This window comes from Podarcis liolepis (assembly GCF_965112155.1).
Source record: "Podarcis liolepis genome assembly, chromosome: 11".
Lineage (NCBI taxonomy): Eukaryota > Metazoa > Chordata > Lepidosauria > Squamata > Lacertidae > Podarcis > Podarcis liolepis.
In genome coordinates, this window is record NC_139565.1 from 30,283,318 (window position 1) to 30,295,451 (window position 12,134).

At 40.6% G+C, this 12,134-nt stretch overlaps 2 long non-coding RNA genes across 3 annotated transcripts in view; one reads left to right on the forward strand and one right to left on the reverse strand.

Moving 5' to 3' along the window:
- Positions 1-12,134, reverse strand: part of LOC310688738 — a 474,996-nt gene that overhangs the window by 88,761 nt on the left and 374,101 nt on the right. For both annotated transcript variants that reach the window (XR_014517114.1, XR_014517115.1), the window contains 2 exons: positions 4,768-4,909; positions 4,076-4,151 (listed from right to left, as the gene is read on the reverse strand). This is a non-coding gene — a long non-coding RNA (uncharacterized lncRNA). The remainder of the gene's footprint in view (positions 1-4,075; positions 4,152-4,767; positions 4,910-12,134) is intronic.
- LOC310688796 lies at positions 105-3,078 on the forward strand. Its single transcript, XR_014517191.1, has 3 exons — positions 105-182; positions 1,265-1,403; positions 2,984-3,078. It is a non-coding gene; the product is annotated as an uncharacterized lncRNA (long non-coding RNA).

Here is a 12,134-nt window from a genome sequence, read left to right on the forward strand (position 1 = left end):
GTAAACAATTGGACCATATGTACTGTGACGGAAACATGAAGGCTTGTGACAGAATACTATTTAAGGAACCTAGTGCTTAATTGCTTCTCTTGATTAGCTGAAAAGGAATCTACATGCCCAGTTCTGAAGCTCTGATGAAAATATATAGTTGTTAAAAAATGGTTCTTCAGTGGAAAATTCAGGTAGGAGCAAAATGTGTATGTGTGTGTGTGCGTGCTGCAGTGTTCAGTCAAGTAGTTGGTTAAATACATCGATTTAAAACATTTTAATTAATTAAAAAGGAAGCTCTGACTAATCAGTCGGCAGAGTTTTTATTAGTTATAATACAAGCAGTTATGAAAATTGCAGATGCAATTGTAAGCACTCTATTAATAGACATGCCTTTGTATGTTAAAGAGAGACAGAAAGCTTTTTTTACCATGGTACCTGCTGTAACACATGCATTTCTCCAGGGCAACAAAGTAGGCTTTTTTTGCTTTAGAACTATTGTTATTCTCCAATGCAAATTTATGCAGATTTATATCAATTGGTTTATCTATTCATTAAAACTCATTGGTTTAAGTGACTAATGCTGCAATCCTCTACACCAGAAATGGGGGTTTTCCTTCCTTTTGGCAGTGTTTTGTACCTACAAGTTCCAGATCATCAGATTATTTATCTATTTATTTAATTAATTAATTTCTATACCGCTCTTTACCTGAAAGTCTCAGGGCGGTTCACATAAAATATCGAATACATAAAATCAAAACATAACCAACAACCCAATAAAAGAAAACCCCCCCAAAGAGCCAGCATTTTTTTTAAAAAAGGGTATAGGATATAGATCAAGTCAGGCAAAGGCTGATGTCATTGTGATGTCAAGTGACTGCCAGGGCTTTGCACTGAAAATGCTGCTAAAATGGATAAAAACTTTGTTTCAGCAGCACCTTGCAAGATACTTCAAAGTCCAGACTTAAGGACTTCAACACACAGCCAAACTGAGCAGGACTTAACTTTGCAGACAATCAATCCTGCTCGTCGAATCATAGAACTGTAGAGTAGAAAGGGACTCCAAGCTTCATCTAGTCCAACCCCCTGCAATGAAGGAATCACAGTTAAAGAATCTCTGACCGATGGCCATCCAACCTCTGTTTAAAAACTCCAGTGAAGGAGAGTCCATCACCTTCCAAGGGAATCTGTTCCACTGTTGAATAGCTCTTCCTGACGGAAAGTTCTGAATGTTTGTCAAAGCCTCATTTCTTGTCATTTGGATCTATTGATTTAGGTCCTCCCCTCTGAAGCAGTAGGAAACATCTGGTTCCACCATCCATCTGACAGCCCTTCAGATGTGGGATTGCCCTTGTATCTGGACCAGAAGCTACAACTGATGCAGGATGCAGTGGCCAGAGTGCTCACAGGAGCAGGTTAGTGGCAGCATGTTACTCCTTTGCTGAGAAAACTGCACTGGTTGCTGATTTGCTGTTGGAACAGATTCAAGGTCATTGAGTTGACTCAACAAAGCCCTATAAAACTTGGGTCCAAACTACACTGAAGACTGCCTTATTCCTTCTACTCCACAGTGATCCCTGAGATAATTCTATTGGGGTATTTTTGGTGCCCCACCCACGCTGCACAGTTTTGATTGGCTTCTTCCAGGGACTGAGCTTTCTTTATGGCAGGCTCTGCTATGTGAAACTTATTGTTAACTCATTGTTAATAGAAATCTGCCAGGAGTCACCCCTGCTCTCTTTTGTTGTTGTTTAGTCGTTTAGTCGTGTCCGACTCTTCGTGACCCCATGGACCAGAGCACGCCAGGCACTCCTGTCTTCCACTGCCTCCCACAGTTTGGTCGAACTCATGCTGGCAGCTTCGAGAACACTGTCCAACCATCTTGTCCTCTGTCATCACCTTCTCCTTCTGCCCTCCATCTTTCCCAACATCAGGGTCTTTTCCAGGGAGTCTTCTCTTCTCATGAGGTGGCCAAAGTATTGGAGCCTCAGCTTCAGGATCTGTCTTTCCAGTGATCACTCAGGGCTGATTTCCTTAAGAATGGATGTGTTTGATCTTCTTGCAGTCCATGGGACTCTCAAGAGTCTCCTCCAGCACCATAATTCAAAAGCATCAATTCTTTGGCGATCAGCCTTCTTTATGGTCCAGCTCTCACTTCCATACATCACTACTAGGAAAACCATGGCTTTAACTATACAGACCTTTGTTGGCAAGGTGATGTCTCTGCTTTTTAAGATGTTGTCTAGGTTTGTCATTGCTTTTCTCCCAAGAAGCAGGCGTCTTTTAATTTTGTGACTGCTCTTTTAGACATCTTCTAAAAACTGTATAGTTCAGACATGCCTTAGGAATTAGACTTTTTTTTTACCAACCAGTTTTTATTGACATCTAACTGCTGCTTTTATCAATGTTATTACTGTTGATTTGCATTTTTATGTTGTACATTGCCTTACTATATTTCCTACAGAAGTGTGGTTTGTAAATATTTATGAATAAATGTGTGACCCAAGTTGTTGTAGTGTGGCATACATGGGAGTGCATTTTAGCTTGACCTATGGCACTTGGTCCATAAACAGAATGAACTTCAGGCTTCTTAAGTCCCAGAGCTTAAAGTGCAACTTCTTTTTTTACTAAACTAGGTTCTAGATTATAAATGTGGTCAAACAGATGAAAGGTTTGCATCTAGAATTAGCAAGAAATGTGATAGATAGATAGATAGATAGATACACACACACACACACACACACACACAGTGCTTTTTTCTAAAAAAATGTTTAGGGGTATTCTCATTTTGACTCAAAGAAAATCACCATTTTATAGTTCAAATGGGGGGGGGAATAAATACAGTAAATGGACAAAAGTACAAAAATTCACAAAATATGAATGTGTGTGTGTGTGTGTGTTTCGTGTATTATGGGGTCTCTAGAAACAGTAAAGATCACCTATCTTAATAATAATAATAAATTGATGGTATTTGTTGTACTTGATTCTACTAAAGGAAACCTGTTCCTAGATGAAATGTGTGCACACTTCCCCACAACTTCCATGGGGTATCTCTGACAGCAAGGGACAGTACACTTTGGACCCATCAATAGAGGATGGTGAATTGAATGTGAATTCCTGAATGTGAATTCCTTGCTTGAAGACCAAGTTCACATTTTTGTCTATGTTGAATAAATCTTACAATTCCATTATTTAATACTGATGATGCTTTCACACACTCAATACAAAGCCTGGCCTCAAACATCCACTGCTGAGCCATCACTAAGGCCAAAATATAGATTGACCTGGTTCACATGGAGTGCTAAACCAAACCATGACTTAACATGCAAGTGGAAGCCTGGTGGTTCTGAGGAAGAGATCATGGCTGCTGCACTCCTTCTCTGGTCCATCTGCTGCTGTGCTACCCAAGATTAAGCCATGGGTTGGCTTCACAGGTGGATTTGCTCTTGGTGTGCTGCTCATTGTTTGTACCAAAGGGACAAATCATGAACCCAGATTCAGCAGACATGTTAGTCAAATCATGGCTTAAGCCCTGAGCAACACAGTTTAACCCCAGGTAAGATGGCAGCAGCTGGAGTGCTACTTCCACAGTCTTCGGTCCAGGAACCCATACACTTGTGCACACAATACAAACCATGGTTTGTGTTCATGTTATGTGCAAACTTTGCCCCTGTCTCATTGCCAACTATTTTGCATACAGTCGTTGTTCTTCAAAATGGTGATAGATTTGTGCAATTGTCCCAAATTCTCAGTTGTCCTCGTTCATCCCCCATGCTTCCACTTGGGTGCCAATACCACCCAACACAGCTATTCTAGCGTATATGCCGAAAGGCATATAATATCCAGTATCTGAAGACGTTGTTAGCTGATAACTCAAGCAAACTGAATTCTTGTCATTCGGGGATGGGGAAATACAAAATTGTGAAAGACTTCAGAACATTATTACACAATATCTATTTAGAGTTCCACTTACATAACATATGAGTCGATATACAAATAAGCATGTGCCTGCCTTAAGGATAAAGACATTTTCGTGCATGACTAAAATATGAAGACTGATAAATAATTTTAATATTTCTGAACTTACTGTTTGGAGTGCCATACAGAAATGCGAAAATAAAATGCATTTATCTCTTTGTCTCTTCCACTTTCTTGCAATTAATCTGTTAGATACGGGTGAAAACAGTACAGTATTCACATTATTATTTCCATTTAACAAAACTGTAACTTATCTCTCTAATATACAACCTTTTACCAACGCAAGGAAAAATAACCATCTTTGATGCACGAACATTAGCATTCTTAATTGATCACTGCTGAGCAAACACCACTTTTGGAAATAGCTTTTTAAAAACAACAATATTTTTAACAACATGTTAATGGCATCGGTATCAGTTCTTGTGAGCTTCTGAAAGGAGAGAGATCATTATTTTTCTCACCTCTAGATTTGCAGTCCCCAACCCCCACTGATAAGATAATTTTGAACATCGAATCTTAACTCTGAAATTAGCTACATGTTTAGCCTCAACTGATTGACAGTACTCATTAACATGAATGTAAAGCTTTAATATTTAAAATCTGCATTTTATTAATATTTCATAGGGGGTCATAGGTAATGTCCATGTGTGAGAGATAGAAATGGAAGGAGGAGATAGCAGAGGAATCCAATTCAATTACTTCTCCCCCTAATTGCAAATGACTTCAAAGATTGAGGTACTCTCCCTCCTCCATGACCTTAGTGCATATGCTAGACTTCATTAGGAAACACTTTTTTTGTACCTGTCAGTAATCTCATTCTAATGTGGGTGGTCAGGTTGGGAACAGGATCATTGCAGAATTCACTGAGGTTGGGAATTGCCTCGGAGGCAAGGTCCGGGTGACATGGCTCAAGTTGGTGGCAAGGTCAAATCTTAGTGCTGGACTGAGAAAAGAAGATAAAGTATTATTTGTCATTTTTGTAGAATGTGTTCATGGCACAATATGAATAATCTATACAGTGGTACCTCGGGTTACATACGCTTCAGGTTACAGACTCCGTTAACCCAGAGATAGTACCTCGGGTTAAGAACTTTGCTTCAGGATGAGAACAGAAATCATGCTCCGGCAGCACGGCAGCAGCAGGAGGCCCCATTAGCTAAGGTGGTGCTTCAGGTTAAGAACAGTTTCAGGTTAAGAACGGACCTCCGGAACGAATTAAGTCCTTAACCCGAGGTACCACTGTAATCCCTAAGATCTTGCATGGAAACTCAACATCACCCTCTGAGCCAAGGTGGAAAAGAGATTTATTTGTTGTCCTTTTGAGGGTGTCCAAAGGGCTCCCATCCCACTGTTGGAACAAGCTGCATTGGTAAATCAAGGTATCTAGAGGCTGGCTCCATCTGCACTCTACATTTAAAGCAGTATCATACCACTTTAAACAGTTATGACTTCCCCCAAGAATCCTGGGAACCATAGTTTGTTAAGGGTGCCAAGAGTTGTTAGGAGACTTCTGTTTCCCTCACAGAGCTACACTTCTCAGAGCGGCTTAACCAGGGCCGGATTTAGGTTTGATGAGGCCCTAAGCTACTGAAGGTAATGGGGCCCTTTATATGTCCAGCTGTCCTTTGTAAACAACAAATTGTTGCTGGTTTTTGTGTTGAAAATATTCTATATGGCACCATATTTTTCACTCCATAAGACGCACCTGACCATAGTAGTTTTTAGAGGAGGAAAACAAGAGAAAAAAATATTCTGAACGAAACAGTAGATGTATGATTTTTGTGGTTCATGCTGTGGCCGCAGACATGTGATTTGATGGTGAGTTTGGGGTAGCCCAGTGCAAAAATCCTGAGGATCCATGTGGATTCATGCTTTGTAACCACGTTTTTGCACCATTGCGGCCCCATGAAACAGTGGATGCGTGATTTTTTGGTGCAGGCTATAGCCATGGACATGCTATGTGATCGGATGGTGAATTTGGAGTGACCCAATGCAAAAATCCTGAGGATCCATGGGCTTTTACCTCCCCACTCCCAGGCAGCCTCCTTTATCAATAGTGTCCCTTATCTCCCTCTCGATCACTTGCCGATCAGCTGCTCAGCGGCTTTGTTTAAACACCTCCTTCCCTCTTTCTAAAAAAAAAAAAAAAAAGAACAATCTGCTTTTTGCCCCTGGACAATTCGTCTCCAGGGACCATGCATTCGCTCTATAAGACGCACAGACATTTCCCCTTACTTTTTAGGAGGAAAAAAGTGTGCCTTGTGGAGCAAAAAATACGGTAATTTATGGACCTAATGGGTTTCTAAAGCTATTTGCTGCTGTTGCTGTATGTAGGTTTTATTTTATTTGTTTTTTATCTTACATTTTGGAAATGTACATCCAGTTTTTTTTCCTTAATTTTTTTTGGGGCCCCCCAAGAGAGTGGGGCCCTAAGCTATAACTTGTTTAGCTTATATGTAAATCTGTAAATTGTTTCACCAACAATCCCTTTTCTGGGAATTTAAGCTCTGCGAAGGGAATGGGGCCTCCTAACAACTCTCAACACCCTTAACAAACTACACCTCTCAACATTTTGGATCCTGTACTCTCAGTTTACTGATACACTTCTCATATTGCTACCCTTTTAATACAATCTATTCTCTAGTTAAGTACTCTCTATATATTTGAAATGGCTGCCTAGTAAGAGAACACCCTTGGGAAATGGAGTAAAGGCTCTCCTTGGACCTAGTCAATAACATGAGTACTTTCCCTCTCTTGTTAGCAGCTTCTCTCCTGAGATTCCCTTTTAAAATGCATCTTGGGAATAGCAGAGACAAGTGACCTCAGTAACATGGGGCATCAGAGCACACATGGATCAGGAGTTAAATACTCTAGGTCCAAAGTTACTATTATTATTTTGCTCTACTTAGTATTCCATACCCAGATTTTGCATAGGAACATCAGTGAGGCATAAATGTTTCTAAGGCTGGATCTAGACACATCAAAGAAGCGTTTCAGTTAAATGTGTTGTAAATCTAAACAGGGAAATCCAGTATGGAAAAATGGGAGTCCACAGCACCATCTGGTGGCACAGTGTTCTGTTACATATAGAACACATATAAATTGCTTTTTCTTTACCAATCTAGCTGAGTCCTCAGTACACTGATTGACACAACTGCTTGGACAGAACAATCAGTAAAATTCAGCTAAAGGACAATTGAGATTGGTATCTAGTGTTTAAGCTTTCTATACACTGGTAACTTGGTTCCTGACAGCTTAGTTGTCGAACAAATCAGTTCTAGAACGCTGCAAACTGGTTTGCAGGTGTTTTTTGGTAGCCAAATGTCATTGGATTGGAAGCTTCTGCAGCCAATCGGAAGCTGCGCCTTGGTTTTCAAACGGTTTCGGGAGTTGGACAAACTCCCAGAACAGATTAAATTCATAAACCACTGTACATCCCAACGTTTTTGGGTTGGGTTCCTCCCCCCCCCCCCCATTGATTTTTTTCCCTCAGCTCCTAGTAGCTGAGAATTGCATACCATTATTTGAAATATTTTACTCTGTGGACAAGCGATACATTTTCCTTCAGCCTATAAGATATAACCCCAAACATTGCAGGCATAGTAAATATGTATGTTTTAGAACAGGAAGAAACAGAAAATGAATGCCAGCCAGAACATTTACAATATGCACTGTTTAAAGAAAAAAAATGTGTTTGATCTTTGGCAAGTTCCCTGACTTTGAACTGACACTAGACAAATGATTATGGAGACAAGATTTGTGAAAAGCTTACTCCTCCACTAGTGGAGTCCTGCATTCGGCTTTACTGCCAACATTCCTGACCGTGTAGGAACTTTGTCCCCCTCACGTGCAACTAAGGTCAATTATTTTTGGTATATTAAAAAAGGAAGGGGGGGAAAAGGGTTTTTCAACCACGGAGCCTCAAATTAATTTAACACACATTGTAATGGGTTCTAAAATAACAGCATTTTAACTGGGGAGTTCATTAAGCATTTTCACAAATGCATAACCATTATTTTGCTTAGTCAGATGTTTCCTCAAAGGAGACTTCATTCACTTTAACTGCAGAATGTGCACGGCGAATAAAGCAATTTAGGGTTTTTTATTTACATTTTACCACTGATCCTGCTTTATGCGGGGGTGGGGTGGGGATAAGTTGCAAAAGAACAAAGGCACTGTTAGTCAGCATTTACTTCCCAGATATCAAGGCTTCTTTTTGCTTAAAGATACTGTGGTGAGGCCTTCTTTCCAGGTGGGGGGAGTTAGGCAAATGCCCGAGTCCCTTCTAATTCCTGGATCCTGCAAAGATTCAATTGTTGGAATAGCCAGATCAGCTTCTTGGTAATTGCCTAAGTATGGGTTGTTGCTCACTGGAAGGACAGATCGTGAAGCTGAGGCTCCAATACTTTGGCCACCTCATGAGAAGAGAAGACTCCCTGGAAAAGACCCTGATGTTGGGAAAGAGGGAGGGCACAAAGAGAAGGGGACAACAGAGGACGAGATGGTTGGATGGTGTTCTCGAAGCTACCAGCATGAGTTTGACCAAACTGCGGGAGGCAGTGGAAGACAGGAGTGCCTGGCGTGCTCTGGTCCATGGGGTCACGAAGAGTCGGACATGACTAAATGACTAAAAAACAAATGGGTTGTTAGGGTAATAATGGAAATAGGTCTGTACCAGAGGGTGAATGGGTGGGTCTCCCTCCTTCAACTGGCTTGTAGTTAGAAGGATTAAACCATAGATGAGGTGTGTGAGAGCTGGTTGAGAAGCAGGCTACAGGCAGAAGCCTGAAAGGGAGAGACATGCTTGATTTCTGTTTGAATCCAAGTCTGTGGTTATGGGAGAAGCAAGACCTTCTTGAGGTGTTGATGCTATCTCTCCATTGTAGGTTCAGGTTGTAAGGTAAAGATATCCCCAACCATTAGGTCCAGTCGCGGACGAATCTGGGGTTATGGCACTCATCTAGCTTTACTGGCCGAAGGAGCTTGCATACAGCTTCCGGGTCATGTGGCCAGCATGACTAAGCCACTTCTGGTAAACCAGAGCAGCACACGGAAATGCTGTTTACCTTCCCGCCAGAGCGGTACCTATTTATCTACTTATACTTGACGTGCTTTCGAACTGCTAGGTTGGCAGGAGCTGGGGCCAAACAAAGGGAGCTCACCCCGTTGCGGGGATTCTAACTGCCAACCTTCCGATTGGCAAGCCCTAGGCTCTGTGGTTTAGACCACAGCACCACCCACATACCAGGTTTAGGTTGTACATATGTGTAAAAAAAGCCATCTATCATGTAGACACCACAGTCTCCACTGTCCCTCATTCCAATGAAACTGAACCCTGGGTAAGAGTCTGTGCATGCAGCAATACAGTAGGTTAGCTTCAGAGTAGGGTAAAATTGTTAGATGTACAGGGACTTTTAAGGGATCTGTAATCTGAGTAATAACCCCTGATTTCAGCAAATCCAGTTTTCCCTTGTCTCCCTGTTCTGGTTACAGTAAACCAGCTCAGCCAGTATTGCTGTGACTGTTATTTTCAAGCCCAGCAAGAGCAGCTGACATCCTTGGGTGGTGACCAAGGGACTCTCTTTTCTTATGCTTCCATGAGTGCTAGGCAGCTTTCATTATAATTGCCCACAACAACTGGAGTGCCATTAGCTGTATGAATGTGTTTTGCATATAACACATACCCATGTGCAGACTGGAACAAGGCCATGCCTAGCTATATTTATCTGCTTATTTGTCTACCTTGTTTATCTATCCATCTACACATACACACTTTTATGTCAGTACGCAGATAAATACGGACTGATAATTCTACTCTGGCAGCTTTGCCAATGCTGAATCTGCAGCTCTGATATGATGAATACAAAACCAAAGGTGAATCAACAAATAAATCACAGCAATAATCACCAAACTAATCTTTTCGTTTTCTATGTTCAAAGGGAAACATATAGGCAACATAAACTCTTCACCAAATTCAGATGGCTTGAGGGATCAAATTTGGCCACTACAATAGCTACAGAGAGATGCATATCAAATGAATTTGTTAACAGAATTGCTAATTCATCTTTTAGCAACTAACCAATGAAATAAAAAAACAAAACAAAATCTTTCGTATGGTTTCTGAACCTGGCAAATCATGGTCACAGTTTTTTGTTTTAAAAAAACCTTTTGGGAAACCTTTAAGCTGATCTTGACTTCCTTGAGTGTTTGCCTAAGTTCCATTTGAGCTTTCCTCATAGCCATGACACTGGATGATATATCTATGCTGTAGCATCAACCAGTCAGAATTTGTATTTTGGTATGTTTTATTTGTTGATATAATATTTATTGAAATTTTTTTTAGAGTTACAAAAGAAAACAAAGCAGAAAAAGATAAAGAAAAAACAAGAAAAAACAAACCACATCAAACAATACAAGTTCAAAAAACAAAAATACACCACAAACACTCAAAAACAAATCCATCATTCTCAAATCCTCAACTGTCATTACCTTCTTTCTTTGACCTCCTCCTCCTCCCTTTTTTTGTATCCTGGTTATTAATTGTCGCAGCAAATCCTTTCCATATTTCATAATATTCTGTCATTACATTACCTTAATCTATTTTAATCTTATCTTACTATAAAAAACCTTAAAGCTTAAAACTTAAGTCTTATTTTTACCAACTTCTCATAACCATGATATTCTTACATAATTCTTTAAATATTTTTGCTAAAGCCAAGTAATTTCGTTCCAACATTTTTCTAACATTCATCAATTTTATAAGACAATCCTAGTAATAAAAAGAAAATAAAGGCAATCCAGTCTTCATCCAACGTCCCTTCCTCCTGGTCCCGGGTTTTGTCAGTCCTTTTTATCCCATCAATCTAGCGCATTAACCTGGCAATCTTGTATCCGAGGCCCTTAATTCTCTTCCATGTCCCTTCCGCGGCTCTTCTTCATATTTATAGCTGTATTTTCCTTTGTCTCCTGCTCCTTTCACTCATGGGAACTCCAGCTTAACAATGTTTTTGACCCTTCTCGACAAATCAGCCCCTTTTCCATAGTCCACACTAAACTCCATATGGTATTTAAGAACATGTTTCAAAGTCCCTCCAAAATTAAGAGCCCCCACAACCCCAAACATCTCACGGCCCATTGCCAGACTCGAAAAGTCCAAACATCCCTGCATAGGGGGGATCTATCCAACCCCCCATTTCCAAACCAAACCAAACTTTATCTTTCCAGATCTGGCTTTTTCCAAGTTCATTTGTCAAATCCAAAAGCTCATGATCCTGCTGGGCCACAGCTCCCTCCATCTCTGGCGCCCCAGATTCAGCAACATCCTCTTCCCTCATCTGTTCTGTCAGGACATACTCCTGATTTAATTCCTGGGTGGGCTCCATATAATTTCCCACTGCCTGTTCAAAATTTCTGATCGCATCAGTCATCAAGTCCATCTTCTCATGTAGCTGTTCCAGTAGGGCATTTGTTTTACAGAGAGCACACAACAGAGCTTCTGAATACATTGTCCTGCAAGGTCAGAGTCTATTCCCACGATTGTAATCAGTAACAGCTGCAAGCTGGTTACAGTTTCACAGTCTCTCTCTAGGGGGAAAACTTCTATTTGTTCTTTCTTTTAAAGACAAGTCTGACAACAAAGTTTCCTTTTTCAGATATTTTGTCAATATTTGTTCCTTTAAAATGCGAAGGGGAACAATGGAATCACTATGTTTCTCTTCTTTTAGCTATCTGTCAAAAACGTTTGTCTCTGGTCAATGAGCTTCAAAAAACGTCAGTCCTGACACCCCGCTCCAGGATCAAGACGGTGGAAAGTTACTTTATTTTGCACTCACTTCTGCAGGTTTAAACAGTCCGAAAAAAATCCCCCCTCTTCTCCTGCTTCCAAAGGGGGTTCAACAATTTTAAATGATGAAAGTTAACCTTTTACAAGCGATTTTCTGAGCTCTAGTTTGCCACGTCTTTGCTTTAATCTATCTACAAAGAAACGGAAGGCTGACTTCCTGTTTAGACCTTCCCGTTTCAGTGCCAAATTGAAGTAAACTTTTAAGTCCAATTTTCCTTTCTGCTCACAAGACCTTATTTAAAGTCCAATTGTCCAAGATTTAAGTACTCACGGGTGATTATTTTAGAAGCCAAATTGTCCCAGGAAAAAGGCAGCGCTCTCCGGC